We start from the raw sequence: 22,043 nt of genomic DNA on the forward strand, positions 1-22,043 counted from the left end.
CAGCATGGTACGTTTAATGTAAGGATATTGCAGAATTTGAGGAATCAAATTAATTCACTGGAACCAAATCCTAGACTTACACAGTATGAAGCCCTAGAGTAATGGGAAGTTGAGGCATTCGAAAGAGAGAAATATAGAGGTAATAGAAGGTACAGAAATATGATGTTTGGATATCCCTTTGGGAAGAGTAGGGAAGAGAGGTTGAAAAGATGGAGGAGAAATGTGCTAATGGAAGGTTTGTACCCCGTTTTAGTTCTGGATGCTCAGACAGGAGGCAAGTGTAAAGAGAAAAATAAAAATATAGAAACTTCAAGTTTAAGGGAGGACCCGAACGAATATGATGATGAGTTGTTAGAGGACATCATGACCAAAAGACCTCCGCTGTATGAAGAAAATTCAGGGGAGGTGACTCCGAGTGCCCCACAAATGGGAACCCCATTAACTCTGCAAGTCACAGAAATAGCTAGGGTGGTGCGAGAAAATGAAGTGAATTTATTGAATAAGGCAAGACTAGAGCAGGTCCAGAAAATGAATCAGTTAAGTTTGAATGCGGAGCATTGACGGTACCAGTAACAATAGGTCCCGTAGTTCCATTGTATGGAGAAAGACAGAATATGTCAAGCGTGCATTCATTGGCAGTTCCGAGAAGTGGTAGCAAGAGTGGAGTGATGACAGTAAAGAATGAGAGTGGACAGGATGATCCGAATACTACATTTTTAGATCTTCCGGTTTGTGAGTTGATAACGGAAACCTCAAAAAGAAGTATACAAATAGACCCAAGGAGAAGAGGGCCAAATGGCACTCCAATGGCAGGGAGGTCAGCAGGTCCTTCACCAGAAGAATTGAATAATTGGATAAAAGAAAAGGTGAAGCCGAAACCGCAACCACAGAGTATAAATGTGTGTCAATTGAAAGTAGATTTGGAAGAGATGATTATTGGTACAATAAGTCCAGACATATTAGGAATTTACCAAGATGATGAATTGTTGTTTTTGTGTAAAAGTATTACTTGGAGAGCGAGGAATATTTACTAGAAAATATCAGAAGCTGCTAGTGAGTATGGAGTAGACATAGAAAAGTCAAAGGTGTTACAGAAGTCATCCAGATTGGCCTTTACTGATAAGGACTTAGAGAGTTTGAATGCGTCTGGAAAAAGATTACAGATAAAAGAGTTGATGAACATTTTGAAGAAATGGGAAGTTGTAGATCGATGGAAAAATAGATGGATGAGAAAGAAGGAAAAAGCATCTAGTAAAGGAGTGTTTCCGTTAAAAGAGACAGAACAAGTTGAAAGGGCGTGTCCGATGAGAGAAGTATCAGGTGGTGGATATGTTCATGTCCCATAGTCAAGGCAGGATATATTGTCTTTCACGAATGGTAGAGAGGTTTGTGAAAGTCTCGAAGGTTTTGTTAAAGGATTTAGATGGGTTGTTTGAGATTGTCGTTCCAGCAGATTTGTGGACAGAGTGTAAGATCACTGTCGATTGGCCAAAAGAAGAATATCCTAGAGATCCCAAAACAAGTGCACCATCTGAGGAGGTGATGAAAAAGTATAATCAGGTAATCACTTTCTTGAAAGGGAAAATTTCTCCGAAAGAAACGGATTGGGTTAAGATTGACAGGACCCACGAACCAAAGAAGTCAGTGCATGCCTACTATGAAAGGTTGTTGCAGGTATTCAAACAGTATAGTGGGTTTGATAATATTGGAGACAAGGATATGGGACATTTTGTGTATTGTTTTGTTTTTGGATAAAAAACTGAAATTAGTAACATGATTCAGCAGCATTTGATTTGTTGGCAAAGTAAAACAAATGATGACATTTTGAGGTATGCTAAGCATTGTAGTGATGATATTGAATCAAGACATAAAACGTTAAAAGAGAAAATGATATGGGCGTAAGCGAAAGTGGCAGAGCAGCAAGAAACAAACAATAATTCCCAAACAGGTATTCTGATGAATGGGCAGAATCAAAATGGGCAGAATGCCAGTAGAGGTAGAGGAAGAGGTAAAATGAGTAGAGAGGAAGCTATGAAGAAATTTCCTTGTCATGTATGCAGGAAGCATGAACATTGGAAGAATGAGTGTAGATCTTCTATAAAGAATAATGGGGAAAATCAAAATATAATCCCACAGATGCAGAATGAGGTGGGTGTAAATCAACAGCAGCAGCAGATAATTACTCCACAGTTACAGGTGCCACAAGCTCCCATGCAAAATAATGTGAATGCTCAAGTGCAGAGGTTAAGTGCGAACACTAGATTTCATGGAGGTGATCAAGTTGGTAAGAATCAAACTGTGCAAATGGTTCCGCAATACTGGTTGCAGTGCAATGAGAGTGATTCAGACTCATCTCAATGACGGTGCCTGAGGGGGGAGGAAGAGTGCGTACTTGGCGCATCCTTGGCGGTAGATAAGTCAGTTCCATTTGTTGAAGGGAAAGTGGAAGGTAATATTATATTCTTAGTTGACACTAGTGCTATCCGTTCTACTGTGAGAGCAGCAGAAATTCCAAACCCACCACTCTCGGGAGAAACTATCCAAGTTGTAGGAGTCTCGAATAAGCATATTAAAACACCAGTCACAAATCCAATAGAAGTACATATTGGAAATTTCAGAGACATGCATCGGTTTGTGGTATGTGACTCGAGTCCAGTAAATCTCTTTAGGTAGGGATTTATTGTGTAAGATGAATTGCACCATCTATTGTACACCAGATGGTATTGCGTTTCAGACACCCGATGAGGATGTTGAATTTAAGATGAAGCTAGCAAAGCAAGGGGCAGAGTGGATGAGTTGTTTTCACTTCTCACAGAAGAAAATTTGCCAGAAAAATTAAAAAGTGCAGTAAGATTGGATGTATGGGACTTCACAGGAAAGGAAATTGGCCTAATGACAAATATAGATCCGATCCAGATTACAATGAAAGAGGGTGCTGTGTATCCAAATACACCGCAGTACAAAATGAGTCTGGAAGTAATGGCAGGAGTTAGTCTTGTGATAGTTCAAATGATTGAACAGGGAATCTTGAAAGAAATACATATTAGTCTCCTTGTATTTTGCCCATTATAGGTATTAAGAAACCCAGTGGGAAATACAGAATAGTGTAGGATTTAAGGAAGATTAATTAATAAAATCATAGTACCCTGTTGTCCAGTAGTGTCAAATCCACCAGTGATCCTTCACCAAATTTCCTGAGATGCTGAATGGTACACAGTGATTGATTTCTGCCAAGCATTCTTCTCAATTCCTTTACATCCAATAGCCAAAATCTTTTTACGGTCCGGTTCCGAGACCGTGTTTTAGCATGGTTCCCAGTTCCTCAAGGGTACACTGGGAGTCCTTCAATCTTTAATCAGATTCTGAAAAATTTTTGGGAGACGTTAGTCATGCCAGGAAATTCAGTTTTGGTTTTATACATTGATGACCTGTTAGAAGCTTCAGACACAAGAGGCATGTGTGACAGATATAGTTGCCTTATTGAACCATTTGGCAGAAGGAGGACACAAAGGGGGTCATTAGTAAGGTGGGCGGACTACCCCTGGGAAACGGGACCACCGGGAATGCTTGCGGCAGTCCCCCACTTACAATTAGGATGCCCCCACCACACTGGCGGGTGCATCCCGCATTTGGAAAATTGCGGCCGGCGGTGCTGAAAGCACCGCAGGCCGCAATGCCACAAAAGCAAGTTGTGCCTTTCAATGCACAACGTGACAGGCACCGTGCGGTGCTTGCCACGTTGTACATTGAAATGTAGGGGGGTACCATAGGTACCCCCCATGTGCACCCCCCACCCCTCAGAATCCCTAGGGGCCCGCTACGGACCCCCAATGGCGAAGACTGCATACCTTTCAGTGGCGGCAAAAATGCATGTCCCCGCATGCATACTAATATGGATGGCGGTGTCTACCAGACACCGCCACCATATTAACAGCTTTGCTGCCCGGCAGGCAATCGGGCGGATTGCCTACCGGCAGAAAACCGGCGGACGGTCTTTCCGTCCGCCGGGGTCCCCCCCGCCATTTTACTATGGCATCCAGGTGGGCACAAATGTTGGGCAGTGGCGATCCGCCTGACATGCTAATGGGCCCCAAAGTGTCACCAGCAAAATTAAAATTTTGCAAACAGGAAGTCCAGTACCTAGGACACAAAATAGAAAAAGGAGTCAGAAAAGTAACCCTGAAAAGAATTTAGGTTATTAAACAAATGAGTCTGCCTAAAACACAGAAAGAAGTCTGAATGTTTTTGGGTATGGTTGGATACTGTAGGCAATAGATTAGTGGCTTCTCACTGATTGCAAAACCTCTACAGAGGTTGACACGAAAAGATGTGAAAGATCCGATTGTGTTGGATGATGAAAGTATGGAAGCTATTACTAAATTGAGAAACAGTCTTTGTCGAGCACCTGCATTGGGAATGCCAGATTATGCAAACGAATTTGCATTGTACTGTTGTGAAAGAAATGTGCACTTTCAGTTTTAACTCAGAAACATGGAAAGGCACGACGTCCAGTGGCATATTTCTCTGCTACTTTGGATACAGGGGCTGCATCATTGCCAGGCTGTTTAAAAGCAGTAGCTGCTACTTGCATGAGTCTGGAACAGAGTGAAGCAATTTTGATGGGACATCCAGTCAAGGTGTACGTGCCACATTCAGTTGAGATCCTTTTAACTCATACCATGACACAGTATATGACCTCTAGTCGGCTGACTTAGTATGAAGAGTGATCCTGAGTGCTGAAAATGTTACCGTGGTGAGGTGCACGGCTGTAAATCCGGCAACCCTTTAGCTAAATTCATATTGTAAGGAAGCGAGAGAAGAAGCGGATCATGATTGTTTGGGTGAGACAGAACTATGCACCAAGCCGAGCCCAGACATAGAAGACAAACCATTGAAAGAATCAGATTGTGAGATGCTCGGTGATGGGTCATGGCTTAGAAATGAGAAGGGTGAGCTGGAGTTCTTGAAGCATCCTGCGTAAAAGGGGTACACTCTGCCCAAAATACTGAATTGATAGCTCTGATTAGGGCATGCAAAATTGCCAAAAGCCTGAGGGTAACCATATTCACTGATAGTCAATATGGGTTCGGGGTCGTCCATGATTTTGGACAGCTATGGAAGCAAAGGGGATTTCTGACTTTTTCAGGTTCCCGTATTCGAAACAGCATAACTGTAAAAGACTTATTGGAAGCTTTGCAATTGCCCAAAAGAATTGCAGTGGTCAAATGTGCTGCACATAAATCAGGAGATAATTATGTGATGAAGGGAAACAGATATGCCGACCAAATAGCACGTTTCTGTGCACGAAATTTAATGGCCTTAAACAGAGGATTGAAAAAGAAAATACCAATTGCCATCTTATGTTCACATCTTCTACTTTTGAAACTTGGGAGGATGTTAGAAAGTTACAGGAAGAAGCAAGTGATGAGGAATAGGAAATTTGGACAAATTCGGGCTTCAGGAAAAGAGCAGAAGACGAGGTGTGGGTCTATATAGACGAGAGACCAGTCATGCCAGATAGTTTACTATCCCACATGGCCAGGGTGTACCATGGAATTGCATATGTTGGAAGAGATACAATGATCAGACTCTTCAAGCAGTCATGGTAGAACCCAAAGTTTAGGGTCATTGCAGAGAGCCTTTGCCAGAGGTGCGCCACCTGTCAGCAGCAGAATCCAGTCAGAAAGACAGTTGTTAGTTGGGGTAGAATTGGAAAAGCGGCAGGTCCATTCACCCGACGCCAGTTGGACTTCATAAAGCTACCCCCTTGCAATGGGCTGAAATATGTGTTGGTAGGCGTCTGCTTGTTTTCTTGCTGGGTGGAAGCCTATCCAACGAGAAGGAATGATAGCCTCACCGTCGCAAAGCTTCTTCTAAGAGAATTGATCCCTAGATTTGGATTTACAGTCACTTTGAAAACAGATAGAGGAACGCATTTTAATAATGAGATAATTCGGATGATTTGTGCAGCATTGCAAATTGAACAGAAGCTGCATTGTGACTATCGACCTGAAGCAACTGGAGTGGTCGAGTAGATCAATGGCACTATAAAATCTAGGTTAGGGAAGGTGTGTGCATCCACGACACTGAAATGGCCTGATGCTTTACCCCTTGTATTGATGAGTCTTAGAAGCATTCCTGACAAAAAGACGGGTTTGAGTGCTCACGAAATCCTAATGGGAAGAGCAATGAGACAGGTATACATACCAGCAAACAAACTGATGAATATATCTGCTGTTCTAGTGCTGGATTATTGCAGAGGATTGGCTGATCTGATGCGTCCTGTGTCCCATCAGGTTGGAGAAAATGGCACAACAACACAGCCGAATCAAGCTCACGATCTGAGTCCTGGTGAGTGGGTTCTCATCAGGAAACACATGAGGAAATTGTGTTCAGAACCCAGGTAGAACGGACATTACCAGGTGATACTGGTGACAACAACAGCGGTGAAGTGCGGTGCAGTCCCAAGACCCCTTCAAAGACAAGAAGAGCAGCAACTGGTAAATCAAAGCCAAAGACCAGAGGCTTAAGTGTTTGAAGCTGAATAATCTGGAGTGAAAGATTCTGAAGTACCAACTGATGATGAACGGCCAAGCACAAGTCAAGTAGAGTGGGCACCTGCTACTGGGTCTTGTGAGTCTGCTGTTGAATCAGACAAATGTGAGTCTGCTGTTGAACCAGAAGAAAGTGAGCCTACGGTTGAGCCAGAAGAAGGTGAGATTACCGCTGAAACAGAAGAAAGAGAAGTTACTGAATGTCAAGAGGAATAACAGGTAGAAGAAAGGCCAAAGAAGAGAACCCTTGTACTAGATACAGAAGGTGAAAAGGCCGTTCAAACTAAGAAACCAAGAAAAGGTGTCAATTGGCCAGGTGGAGTGAAAAGACTGAAATAGACTCTTGTAAGGAGAAAGTCAAAGAGAAGACCAGAGCAAAGTAATAGGTCTCTTGTCAAACAGAACAGGAGAAGAAGTGGTATGAAAAACAAGAAGAGTAAGAATTCCAAGCAGAAAATACACAGCACCAGAATGGACTTACGTCATTTTGTATGAAATTGAAAGTTCTAATCCAAGTGAAGAAAAAGACAGTTCTGACACTGAGCAAGCTGATGAAAGCAAATTAAGACCGCCTTAAGAGAACTGTGAACTAATTAAGGTGCAAATGTTGGTAATTAAAAGAAAAACTGAATGACTCAGAAGATCAAAAGAAAAGTAAATAAAGAAGGGGGGTAAAGAAGAAAGCCTTGAAATGTAGAAGTACACTATTTTTTTCCACAATATTTTTGACTTTTTAGTAAGTTTAGTGTTCATAGATTTAGATAGATGTTTTGCTAATAAAAACAAATGCCTGAAGCAGAAGTGACTGAACATCCTAAGTTTAATCTAAAACGTAGATGTATTAAAGCTTGTTTATGTAGTGTCTTGTTAATAACATTTATGTGGATAAAGGTAACTAATAATGGAAATAATACTAATGATGTGACAAGTGTAAGGATGAGTGATGTTACTAAAGGAACACCTAATGCTAACATAAAAAGAATGGATGGAAGCATTCTCCATCATGATAAATCAATTAGTGATTTCTCGTTAAATGTATTTACTCAATTGTTGTATGAATATATTGACACATTGAATGTGAGCCATTGTTATGTGTGCATGTAATTACCTTTGTCTGTCTCAGAGGGGGTGACATATTATCACATTCCTTTAACATATGGTGTGTCTTGCAGTGTCCTAACAAGCCTCTTCTATGTGACGGGGAAGCTCGAGTATCGTTATTCTAATATAGATTTAGTGTTTTCTGAAATACCTGTTATAAAGGAGTTGAATAAAGTCCTAAGTAGTAAAAATGTACTTTATATTGGAGAATTCTTCCATATTACTAAGACCTTAGATGTAGAATATGCTTATAAGAATAACCTAACATGTAGTTTGCGGGTTGAAGAAAAGGTTTTTATAGAAATGGTAGAAAATAGAAGAGAAAGTTTCCAAAGAAAAGCTGCTGAACAAAAATCACAGATACCACCATGGGCTGTCAGAGAGGGAAAATATGAGATAGACGAGACATATGCTGCATTGTCCTTGGAATGGCATAGGAAGGGAAAAATATGCTTGCTTAGAATGAAAACTAACTATAACAAATATTTTATTGCTACTAGTGAATGTGAGCATACTTTCCAAACTACTGGAGGTTGGGGATTGAAGGGGGGAACTGATCCTGTTTTTCCAGGAGTTTATTATGTGTGTGGTAAGAAAGCCTATTATAGGTTGCCTGCACATTGGTATGGTAGATGTTATTTTGCAATCGTCTTTTCCAAAGGTCTATCACATGGACCGAGATGACAACAACAGACTAAATGAAGTAAATCAAAGACTAACATGTAACAAGAGAGCAAGTTTTTCAGAGATAGTAGGTGATATTTAGGTGCACTGATACCCTCAGTTGGAGTCGTTTTGAATTCACACAAAATTTTAAAATTATCCACAGTGGTTGATCGTTTATCAACGGATACTGCTGGTGGGTTCTTGATGATTGACACCAAAATGGTTGCAATCAGATCAATGGTTTTTCAAAATTGACTTGCCCTTGATATTTTATTTACAAAAGAGGGTGGGGTATGTGGCATGTTGAAAATCCAACACTGCTGCACCTATATCCCTGACAAAAGTAAAGGCATTGAGGGATATATAAAGAATATTATGAAATTACATGAAGATTTGACCCAACTGGAGGTTGACAGTGTTTGGGAGAGACTTGGTAAGAGTTTCTCCTCTGTAGGTAAATGGTTTTCTACCTTTGGAAGTAGTTTTTTAGGAAAAATAATAATGCCCCTTATTTCAGTAGCCATAGCAGCCTTAGTGATAATAACAACATATAAATGTTGTAAGTGGAAGAAAAGAAGTGACAGAATCAAAGAATCAACAAAGAGCAAGAAAGAGAAAAATAGATAAGATAGAATTAGAAGATATGAAAGGAGAATACTTTGATATGATGAAAGAGTTAGACGACGGTGCCATAAAAAGAGAGAAGAATGCTGAGTTTTACATAAATGAAGATGGCACTCGGTATGGTAGGTATTTTATGATGGCTCCATCAGAGGGGGGATTGATGGAGCACGATTTCGCAAAAAGAAACCAGCTCTGATGAACACACCCATAATACGTACTAACAGTAAGTAGAAATAGAAAACTAACATGCACCTTACAGGAACACGAGGAAAAATGCTTTGCGCGTGCATGCACTAACGTGCGTTAACGCAGGAAAGAACTAAAAACTTATTTATGCTGTACTTTAAAAGGAAACGAGAAATAATGCTTGACTAGACCGCATGTGCAATTCGTAGTTTGCATGTTGCATCTTGCTTTGAAATAATAAATATTGCCGCTCTTGCTTAGGCTTATGCTAGGAAAAACGTTAACAGGAAATAGTGCAAAGGCGAGTGGTAAACAGTGAAAAGTGCATTATCATATAACTAATAAATGTCTATGTACTATTTGTAATAGTGAGCCAAATGACATCCCATTTTCCTTATGTTGGCCAGAGAGAGGAGGAGTTGGAGAAAAGAGTGAAACTGGCCTGTCTGAACAGACAGAAGCGCTGAGTACAGCAGATGTGACACGGAGGTTCAAGGAGACTATTGGGTGCCTGCCAAAGGATGTGACTGACCGTGGGACTAAAGACTCCTTCCGCGAACATTGCTGAAAATTATGTATAAACATGTTTAAATGAATCGTGTGTTAAAATTGTGAGAACGAGTCAAGAATAAGGCTATTGAAAAGGATGTAGAACAATAACATGACTAAAATATGAGTGAAGTCACAGTAGTGTGACACGCCACCTCCTAAATTCACCAATCGACTGTCACGTTTCGTGAAATGTTTCAACTGATGTGGGACGGACATGTAGGTTTTGGGGTATAACTGGGGTGCCTGTAGGGGTGTGGTTACCTTAGGCTGGCTACAGAGAGAAGAGAGGGGTGATGCGCGGCTGTCCGTCGGTTCGCAGAGAGGCCAAGCTGTTCCTGTCCCTGTCCCGCTCTTGGTTCCTGAATCATTGTTCACTGACTCTATTTCAGGGGACCCCCACCATCTCCTCAGCCAATGGGGTGGTATTTCACAGATCCTTTGGGTTTGTATTATTCTGACTCGTTCTTTGCATATTTATTTGCAATGAAATTCTGTCTCTGAAACTGATGTCTCTTAATCTATCCACTCCGTCATATGATTATTGTTTCGCATTATTTTTGCTGAAACTGATGTCTCTTAATCTATCCACTCCTTCATATGCATTTTGAGATGATGATGAGTCTGTCACTGTTTTGCATATGCTGATGTTAATCTCTTTCTTGCGAATATCCATTGTTTGAATTTGTGACCTTATGCGATGAGCATTCATTTTGAGATAAAGCTTTATTAATCTTACTGAGAGTCTGTGATTATTTAGCTGACTAAACAGTTAGTTAGATAATGTGCTATTATTACCATCAACCATCAACTAATTGGTCTATCGACCGAGAGGATAGAAAGTTAATGTATAGGTTTATTATGTATCTAGAATTGTTATAATAAACTTGCGAATAAAACATATCTCATGTCATTAAAACTTGACCCCCATCGCATATGGGGTTTGGATGAATGTGTTTAGGCCGTTTGTATGTTATTGTATATTGATACCTGACCAGGCATTGGCTAGCGCTGGATCAGTATCATTGTGGGTACCCTCTTGGCTATAGTAATGGATAGATCTGTTTTGGACAGCTATTAAGAAGGTTTTCTCTCAGGTTTTCTTTTAACAAAACATTGGCCCACACCTTCATGTCATTTGTTCTCATTCGAGTTCTTCAAGATACCCAGAAGACCGTAGTCAATGCATTGATTACATCTAGGCTTGACTACGGTAACATCTTATACCTGGGCTCCAATTTAGCTGTGATCAGGCGGCTCCAATTGGTCCAAAATTCCGCCGCCAGGCTGCTTTGTAAGATCCCTAGGACAGCTAGGATATCAAAGCACCTAAAGGATCTTCACTGGCTTAGGGTTGAGAACCGGGTCCGGTTCAAAGCATTGACCTACATGTTTAGGATCAAGGCAGGGACTGCACCAAAGTACCTGCAGAATCTGGTTAGGCCCTACGTTCCTGAACGAAACCTCCGTTCTTCAAATGGAGCCAACTTTGTGGTTCCTAGATTTAAACTGGCCCGTATGGGGGGAAAGTCTTTCTCCCATCTGGGACCAGTTCTTTGGAACTCTTTGCCTCTAGCCCTGCGTAAGGAGGTAAATCTCGCCAGTTTCAAGAAAGGTGTAAAAACCTGGCTTTTTGATAAATAATTGCAGGCTTCTAATGGGTTGTTTTCTGCGCTTTCGGTGTTTTTTCAGCTTTCACATCTGTTGCGCCGGGAAACCCTTTGTGGGTATCTGTGCGCATTATAAGTGCAAAAAATAAATAAATATAAAATAAATTCAAGTACTCCAATTATCCTCAAGTTGGATTTTTGAGTCTTATTCCTAGGTCCTCGCATTTTCGAGCTAGTGTTTTAATCTGCATTGCATACTTGACTTCCAATGTGTTGAAGAATTTTTCCAACTGGTATACTTTGGATAAAATATCCTGAGGAACCTGTGTGAAAACTCCCAATTTGTCATCTAATGCATCTAGTTTTGTGCCAAGTTCTTTCATCTTAGGACCCTTTTCAATTTGAGTTTTCTTGATTATCTTAATTTCCTTTAATCTATTTTTAAACGTGGCCTGAGTTGTGTGTGCAGACAATATAGATATCTGGGGGCACTCTGATTCATCCATGGCTTTCCTGCTTGTCTATATAAATCAGTGAACTTCAAATTTTATACTACTGAGCACCCCTTGAGCAAAAGGTTTTTACGTCAATTCCCCATTCTGTAGCACGTGTGAAGCATCACATTTTTGGAGAGCAAACATGTGTAATGGGTGGAAGCTTATTCGTTCATATTGCACAGTGGCAATGTACTTGGGCATGAGGGGGACAGGAGTGGGTCATCCCTCTTGCCTACTCCCTCTTAGCTCCTTCAGCCCTCTGTCACTGCTGACTCCTGCATTAATTCCCCCGGCCTGCACAGTCTCCCTCTCTATCTCCTGAATTTCTGTAGTGCCCCTCTTTACTTCTACTCCTACAGCTCTCCCTCCCTCATGTCTTGCACTGTTCTATTCCTTTCTGACTCTTGCAGCACACATTCCTTCTGGGGCGCTGCTCAACTCACCCTCATCTAGAGTGTGTCCCCCATGGACTAATTGTATCCTCTCGAAAAGCAAAATGCCTCCAATTCCCTAAATGGGATCTCCCACCCTGAAAATCTTCCTCAACCCATAATGGTTTTGTTTCCTGTGTTTCAATGGTACCACAACATGCATATGCAAAACCCACAGGAGAAGAGTAATAAGAATAATTCACACACAATCACTCCTTATTTAATGGTATTTATTCGGAAATCGCCTTTCTGCCAGACCACTCGTGCCTAACCATCACCCCCTGCGCAAGCTAACTGCCCTGGCATGGGCCACCCCCTGGTCACTAGGGTTCCTAAACTGCACAGGGGCTCCTGGACCCACATGAGAACATGCATCCTCACACATACACAGCCCAGTATCAGTATCTGTTAATTTCTTTCATACACTTTAGATTGGAAATTATAATTAGCATTTAAATAAATATCGCTCTGTGAGCGTTTCAGAGATGCCAAAGTTTGAATGACCATTATACAAACTTTTTATGACCCTGTCAAAGGCACTGTGAGAAAATCACTTTGCTTTTAGCTGTTCCTCCACAGATCTCAGTCACGGATATCCATCCACACTCTTAACTCATCTATAGCAAACTGACATGTTGTATGTGAAACAAATTCTCAGGCACTTGTCATCTGGGAAAAGAAAATGTTTTTCTCCTAAACTGGCATACCACTGAAAGGTTGTGCAGGGAACTTGGAAGATTCTTGACAGCATTTGCTTGTACTGAGTGCTGAAGAATGTCTAGACAACAGTCCCACAAGGAACTGGGGCTTAAAGAATAATGTACTTTTTAAGCAGACTAAATACTGAGCTGACCATCATTCAAATATACTACTTCTACACATGCCAACAGAATGTTTGCCTCTGTTTCAATATAAGTCAATAGGGAAACACATTCCCCAATTTTCTTTCAACATCTCCCACTTTGTTGTTCTAAAATGTTGTTGTGTAAGCTGTCCAGGCTTGCACAGTTAGGACCAATGTCTTCTACTTGTTAACTTCTGCATTTTATACTGCTCTCTGTAATTATCACCCCATTTTAGCTGGCTCCTGCAGATCCCTCACCCTTCAGTCTCCCTGGAGGCACCAGTAGCATTTCTTCGGGTCTCCAGCTGTTCTTCAGGCCACCATAGTACTCCCTTACTCCAGCCCATCTCTTAACCCTTTAACAAGGACGTTTTCACAAAACAACTGCAACTGCCTGTTAAAAGAAGTCCAAAATAACTCTAAACCACAGAAAGATGTTGATAAACATATCACCATCATTATGTGAGTAAAGCATTCTTTGGTCTTTTTTTCACAGGCAGTTGTGGTTGTTTGCCTGTTCACACTCTTCAGTCAGGAAGGACGGAGATTAATTAATTTCTTTTTATGTGGAAGTGTGCCCCTTAATATGATGCCTGGACACACCAGCAGCCCTGTCAAGTATCATGCATCAGGCGTTAGACTAACGCATTTCAGTGTGGTGGTCTGCATCACCGCAATGAAATACACAGTAATGCATTTATAGAGTTTCCTCAGCAGTCTGCACTGCTTGTGGCAAGCTTGGGGGCTGGCTCAGCTTGCTCTGGGCTGGCTTAGACAACAATGTAACATTCATCCGCTGCATTCAGATTCACTGACATCACGTGACAACTCAAGTAAGTCAGTCTTCATGATTTGCCGGCCCGAGCGGGCAGCGCGGCGAGCAGGTTAAGTTTGTCAGCACAGCCTTCCGCTGCTCGCACCGTGTGTTATTGTGCCGCATGGTCATAATGACGTGACAACCACAACCTGGACTGAGGTCGGCAGCGGAGTGATGGTGCTCGGCTCAGCTGGCAGCCTGCACTGCAGTACAGTCTAGACTCTGGCGGGGGGGGGGGGGTTGTTGGGTCAGCATGAGCCTAAAACTTTAAGTTACAGCTGAGAGCAAGCTATCGGGCAGCTGAGATCATACAGGGACCTCTCACATCCTGTTTGGTCCAGTCGGGTTCCACGTGGGACAGGGATAGCCTGGACAGACTCAGAGTGTCAATTGGGGATGTTTCTGCATTCATTTGATTGGTTGCCAAGGAGGAGCCAGTAGGCCCTGTAGGCGAAGGCTGGCTAGGGCAAGATCTGTTTAATTGTTTCTCTGCCGCCCCGCCCAGCAACAGGTGTCTGACTAGGCTGTGGCAGGTCGGATGTTCAATTTCCTGACTGTGCCTTAGCCTGGCCCCCTAGCAATTGTTGCTGCTGCCACCTGGCAACAACATGTGCCTGACTTTGACACATGCTCTGAGTCTGGGAGAGCTGAGCAAGTGGTGCTTTATTATCTTCCCATGCTCGGACTAAAGCCAGCAGCGTCGTCCCCAGGATCCATTCCCTAGTGATTCACTGCAATTCAAATCCACTCTGGAATTGTCTCCCTTTCTCACAAGATCCCGCCAAGTCTTGCCCACCCGGCCAATTCAGCCACGGTGGCGTCGTCCCCAGGATCCTTCCACTAGTGATTCACCTCGCCTCAAATCCAAACTGAAATTGTCTCCCATCTCCTACGAGATCTCGCCAAATTAAAGCTCACCCAGCGATTCCAGCGACGCAACGTGTTCTCTTGCAATACCTTGCAATTAACTCCTATGGTGATTCTTTCACCCAGCACAGGCCTTCTCACCAATTCAACGTGCTATCACTTTATATGTCCTGATGATGATCTTAATTTGAATAGATTGAAACGCTGTCGACCACATAATCAAAGCTCTTTAATTGTAATTAACTAATTGGGAGTCTTTGACTACTGTTTTCAATGAGATATAAAGTTTTATTGTCACTCAGCACTCTCACTTCACGCACTGTCATGTATTTATGTGTGAACACCAGTTAGATAATTGCCTCTCAGACTCTCATAACAGCTGCGGTGCCATCAGTTCTGAGACTGAGAGCTCCTCTCACCAGTTGCCCTTGTGACTGAGACAGACTGACTTCAATGTCTCATCGATCGCCACAGCAGAGTGTCTGCAGTCGGCTGAGCCAGTGAGTGTGACAGACAATGACTCGCAGAGACACTTCTCACTGATGACACATCGGCAGCTGCCAATTTTTGTTTTTCCACCTAGGTGCAGCAGTTACAGTAGCACTCTGAGTAAGTGACAAGGGGGCATATCAACAAGGGGCGGCAATCATATAATTGCCGCTTTAGAGCCCGTTTTCGGGCAGAAAGCGGCGATAATATTATCGCATTATCAACAAGGACACGCTAGCGCGTGTTTCCTTGCATAAGCGCCCCTTGTCAGCACGCCTCCCATTGCATCGCTAGTGAGATGCAAAGGAGGCGTGCCTGACAAAACACCATGGAAAAATATCACTACTCCAGCTTCATGATACCATCAACGAGGGTAGCGAGATTTTAAATCCTTTTAACTATGCCTCAACGCAGGAATTTAACGTCTGTTACATTCCTAACTAAGGCATAGCTAACATGGGAGGTGGATTATGGTGATGCGACCACAGGGTCGTATCACCAAGGCTATCTCCGCTTTGGGTGCTACATCGCTGGTTTTCCAGTAATGTTGGCCCATTTCTCTGGAATATTATCGCCCTGGAGTAACGCGTTGTTGATAACGTGCTAACCGGGCGATAAATTCCAGCAATAGACAGCGATAAATATAAAAGCGATAAGCGCGCTTTGCGATATTTATCGCCATCTGTTGCTGATATGCCCCAGAGTAAGTCATTAAACTAATGCTACAGCAGTGATTTAAATGTGCAGGCAACTGGCAGTTCATCTGCATGTTATAGTGCAGAGAGGGGTTAATATCCCTGTTGAAAGAACATCACTGTACCAATATATTAATCCTAAAACTTATGAGGATAGCTGGATTACCACTTTCACAAACCCTGCTTTGTTTACCTGTGCAATGAATGTCTGTCGCATGGTGGACACCTATTCACACAACAATTAAAATGTCAAGACCACTCAGTGACTATAATTGTTCCTTGCTAGATCAGTTTTTTGTTTAGTGGCAGTTTTGCAACTCGCAGAGGTTAATATCCCTGCTGCCAAGAATTTGAACCACACATATTCACAGAACTGTGTATTTTATGAGGATAGCTGTGAGTTACTGCTTTTCTCACACAGATGAGATCTGTTTTGTTTGCTTGTGGAACTCCTGTTGCACACTGCACCTGGTGCTCACCTGATGGGTGGAGGGTGCTTTGTTTAAAAAACATGATTTAAAATTGAACTGGCAGTGGGGCTGAATTCTAGGGGTGTCCAGGTGTTTTCAGGCAACAATAAAAATGTCATGATAACTCTGATGACTAGAGCAAGATGCTGGAGTAAGATGAGTGTTTTGTCTTGTGGCAATTTTCACAAAAAAAATCAGTTTGTTACATGTGGAATTTCTGCTCATGGCACCTGAGCTAAGGAGGTGGAGGGTGGTTTGTATAAGTGTCACCAGGCTATTTATCCTGCAAACAAGTCATAAAAAGCAGCTATTGTGGTACAGCTGTGGTTAATGTTACAGGATACCTTACTATTGCAACCTATAAATTGCCCTTGGTAAACTTCTCCAGAGTCTACTTTTTATGCTGGAATGTGTTTTATACATGTGTTATTTGATAAACGTACAATAGGATTTTTCCAAACATTATTAGTTGAGAGAAGAGAGTGCCTGCACAAATAATACATTTTACTCTATGTTGCTGATATACAGATGTTTCAATAGTTTGAGTGTACCTGCCTGCCATCCCTAAGCTTGGTTGGTTTTGTTAATGCTTAATAGTACTTGTTTATATATCACAAACAAAGCACTAATTCCAGAATGTAGTGTGCTGTAGGCTAAAAAAAGCACTAGGTGAAGGCAGCAATGATGATAAGCCCGACTTCACAGTGCTCAGAACTTTAATAACACAGCAATCCAGTGCCGAGTTCCTAAAGCAAACGGTGTGCAAATTAACAGGGATACTGGCCAGCTGAATCAGTATATTGTGGTGTTATTCCCAAGGTGTGTCATACTAACTGGCGTCTTTCTGTCTTTTCCTTTGAGCAATATTGCCCATCCGTGGCACAGTGGGAGCTGAGAAGTGGAGGAGCAGTGGCTGTGAACAATGTTCAAACTTAATATAGCTCAGCCTACAACCTAGTGTTTCTTCCATGTCTCCTTTGAGTTTGTGCTTAAATTCCATTTGCTAACACAACATTGAAATGTTAATTTGCATTGATATAATACATTCTGGATTATGATACTGCCTTGACTACAATCATAAATCCTATAAGTATGCTTAATAGTGATAGTTGTGAGCAGTCAAAAGAGTGATCTTACCTAAAATAAACATAGAGGGAGCTCAGGAGCATAAAAGATTGACAAGAAGTACTAAGCCCTATCAGTTGGGACGCAATACCTGCTGGTCTGCACTTCACTATGCCATCATGGATTGCCTAAAGTATGCCTAACCACCGGTCATACATGTAGAATGTTGGACATATTTTAGTTTCTTTCATTTCCCTATCTCGGCAGAATAATGTCTGATACTGATGACTGTGAGCCCTGCACTTCAGCTATGACTTTCAAAAAGGGGAAATCTGGGGCACAGTACTATCGAAAGAAAATTCCACCTATCTTGAATGCAAGCAGAGCAACACAAAGCTAGTTACATAAGGATACATACTTTAAAGTGTGTTGACAATAGCTTATCTATTTCTTTGTATGTTCTTTTTGCTATCCCTATTCTGCCACTTAAGTTTTGTGTTATCAGTTTTGAGTTGACTGACATGTTTTAATAGTCAATGCACACTGCCAACCATTTTACCATGTTTGTTTCCCTTTAATTATAGGAAGAGATGTATATTTTCTACTATGTACATCAGGTATTTAGGAGACAAAATTGTATAAAGGCTCTACACATTATGTGTTCCTGGGCATTTCAGTTTCTCTATACATACAGTTTAATTTCAGTCAATCATCTGGAAGTGTTACACTATCATGAATCGGACTTCAGTGGGATGGAGATCCCAGTATGCTCAATTCATTGCTTGGTGTCCTTTCCTAAACAGTGTTTAGTCCAGCCCTCAACAAATGTAATAATGCATTGCATAGACCTTTTGTGTTGTACTACAGCAGTCTGCATTAGGCATGGTCAGTAGGTGCTCATGAACGGAAAACAGAGTTAACAACGCTGTCTCCACATCCCAATGCCATTACAACGCTGTTGTTACAATGACTGCATTGTTAGTAGGCAATACCATTACATCGCAAGTCATTACAACGACTTGCAGTAGCCGGGCACTGGTATTGGATTTAAAATCCAACACCTTCCCTGCTGTTGCGCAAACTGGAGTAGGAATAGTAAATAATACTATTCATAAATCCAGCACGCCCCATACTGCAAGGCATTATATTGACTTGCGATGTAATGGTATTGCGTACTAACAACACGGTTGTTGTAACGACTGTGTTGTAATTGCATGCGATCAAATTGCATGCGTTGTTAGGAGTTATTTTCTTGTGAACAGCCTAGCCACTGTATGCACTAGTGCTTTGATATAAAATCTTCAAAGGCTATAACTCATAGGGGAAAATCATAAGGTTGGAAATTGTTCCTGATAAGACTGGTCCATATGCCTTCCACTACTTGATTTGTGAGAAGAATGTCTCTTGTGGGCATCAAGGAGAGCCTGATCTGAAATACCATATGACTGGTAAAGTTCATACATCCCTTTAGAGTACAAAGGTTCAAATGAAGCCCATCTCAGGCTATGTGACAAAGAAAAAATCCAATAAAGACTCCCTTGTCAGAGGCAGAAGTAAAATGCACAGGATTTTTGTGGCAGAGCACAATGTGCTTTTAGCTGCTGATGATCATTTGAGAAGCCTCATAAGACATGTTTCCCAGACTTTAAAACCATGCAGGTTTATGTTTGTGCCAGAACAAAAGCAACCTGTGTATTAAATGATGCCATTGCACCAGAGTTGTCGATTGTCTTAGTGGCTGAAATGACAGTCTCAGCCTTTGGTCTGTGTGTTGATGGTTGCAATGATCATGGAATTAAACCGAATGAACCCCATAACTGTACGCATTTTTTATATAAAGCAGGGTTTAGTATGCTGCAAATTTCTTGACCTGTTTAAGCAAGGAAAATATAGCTGAACCTATATTCCTTGCAGTATCTCATGTCATAGGAAAACATTCCATTCCTTGGGAAAATTGTATTGGCTTTGGCGTAGATAGTGCCTCTTTGAATGTGGGAAGGCATAACTCTATTAAAACTAGAGTACTGTCTCTAAATCCTAATGTCAATTTCATGGCTTGCCCATGCCACATGGCTCACAATGTAGATTCCTATGCTGCCTCTGCTTTCTGTTCCAGCTTCAAATATTTTGATATAAAAGAATTGCTTGTAGATGTCTGTTTCTGGTTTGGCTATTCTTCAGAACGTATGCTGAATGTCAATTTATTGATTCTGATTACCGCCCTAAGCTGAAATTCATTTCTGTCAGGTGGTTAGGAATGTCCACATGTTTGGATAGACTGATTTTTTGGTTTGCTGGTCTGCGTTTATACTTCCTGTCAACACCAGAGAGTGGTAGAACTAGCAAGGCCAGGTTAAGGAGACTTGTTCAGAGTTTTGAGAACCCCATGACTAAGATCTACTGTCTATTTTATCAAGCTGTGTTACCTGCTTTTGTTAGTTTTAACATTTTGCTGCAAAGGGAAGGCCCAGTCATTCACCTCCTGTATGATGCCATAATTGAACTAACTGCGCTCTTGAGTAGAGTGTTTCATGTAGATGTCAAACAGTCTTTTAAGAGGAACCCAGATGCCAGTTTACTTGGTTTTACATCAAAAGATTGCCAGAACCCAGATTCAAGTCTGTATAAGTTAAGAAATATGCTAGAAAGCGAACATTGATCCAGGAATCCAGAAAGCTTTCTGTGAAGCAATTTGCAGCTTTCACAAGAAAGGAGTAAAGTATGAATTGCAAACTACCAAGTCCCCAACTTTAAGGACATACTAGAAATGCCAGAGAAAGGGCTGCTATCTAAATAAACTGTGGTACTGGTGAGGTTGTCTCTTACAGGATGGCATTCCCACATAATTTGCTGCTGTTGGCACTCGGAGAAGCATGTTTTTCCGTCTTTTAAAAGTAGTCAAACTTATCTTTATGTTGGCCCACAGCAATGCTGCTGAAGAAAGGGTGTTCTCAAGAATAACGAAGAATATAACCAAATTCTGCCCCAGTTTATCACTGGATAGAACAATGTCTACTATATTAATGTTTCAAATAAACAAGCCTCAAGGTGAAACACGTTATAATTATTGTCCATCTGACAATGTCAAAAAGAAGGTGTAGGAAAGTGCCCCTTTTTGACATGGTTACCCCACTTTTTGCCTGATACATGATGTGATTTTTACTGAAAGTCTCTGAATTCCTGCTAAGCAGGTCTCCAGTGCCAGAGCTCTTTCCCAAAACTGTACAACTGTTCCCTCAATTGGCAAAACCTTTAGCACCCTAGCAAATGGTACCTTGGTACCTAGAGTCTGAGGTACTAAAGAGGGTCCCTAAGCCTGCAGCGTGAAATATAAGACCCTAAGGGACCCCTCACCAAGCACATGCAAGACTGCCATTGCAAGCTGCTTATCTTGGTGCAGACAAAAAGTCAAAAAATGACATGTCACACATCCCTGCCTCCCATGTCCTTAACACTGCATGTAATATATGTAAGCCCCCCCCACAGCTGGCCTGACAGCTCTAAGGCAGGGTGGTGAATATTACATGTGAGGGCATGAGCAGATATGCCCCTGTACTGGTCAATCCTATTACTCCCAGTACAAGTGACCAGGGAAGCCATTTTACAGCTTGTGGGATACTGGTGAAAACGAGTTCCCCTGCTACATGATGGCTTTACTGGAAATTGAGATGTTTGTATCAAACATCTTATATTGATAAACTCACGCTGATGCCAGTGTTTGATTTATCAATACATGCACCCAGAGGGCACCTTAGATGTGCCCCTTGAAAACCTACTAGCCTCTGGTATGCTTGCTGACTGGTTTCTGCCAGCCTACCAACCGAGACACTGTTCTGACCTCCTAGGATGACCCAGAACAAAGGCGTACCTGGGAAGAGGGTGTAACACCCCTTTCCACAAGATGACCTGCTGATCAGCCTCATTGGGCCGGCGAGCTTCAAAGAAGCTGCATCTTTGGAATGTGAATCTGGCTCCCCTCACAGAAGTGGAAGCCACCGCCCGGTCCAGAGAAACCCTTGGCACCTGGGCAGGCGGAAAAATTAGCTAGACAGATAAGCATGCCACCTCTAGGCTAGTACCACCCCTAAGATGGGCTACTGTGAGGTGGACATGACTTTTCAGAAGTAGCCAACTTTGTGATGGCATACTTAAGAATTCTGGTACAGGGTTATGCCCACTTCCCACAGGAAGTGGTTATATATGGGGCAGCGTGACCCCAAGGGCTACTACGTTACTCTCCCCTAACACACCTAAATTCAGTACTTAGGAGAGCCCCAGGTACCAGATAAACAAATCCTGATGACATAAGAAGAGAGAGGACACCAAAGAGCCATAAAAGAGAGAAGAAGCAGCTGACCTGGTACCATCCCTGCCTGCCTGTCTGCATCCCTTGTCAAAAACGGTGGCAAAGTTAACTGATCCTGCAGCTCCCGAGCTCGAGTCCATTGTGGTTTCACTCCTCTTGGACCTCCCCCGATGTCGCTGCAGCCTTTGCATGCATACCCCCTCAACTGCTCCTGTAAGGAAAAACCCAATGTCTAAGGACACCTTTGCACCCTTTTTCCCTGGGAATTGGAG

General features: G+C 42.1%; 1 pseudogene; it reads left to right on the forward strand.

Moving 5' to 3' along the window:
• Positions 1-228: 228 nt before the first annotated feature.
• On the forward strand, positions 229-20,230 carry LOC144828096 (uncharacterized; annotated as a pseudogene).
• Positions 20,231-22,043: the final 1,813 nt, after the last annotated feature.

Source organism: Lissotriton helveticus, chromosome 4_1 (genome assembly GCF_964261635.1).
Source record: "Lissotriton helveticus chromosome 4_1, aLisHel1.1, whole genome shotgun sequence".
NCBI classification, from domain to species: Eukaryota; Metazoa; Chordata; class Amphibia; order Caudata; family Salamandridae; genus Lissotriton; species Lissotriton helveticus.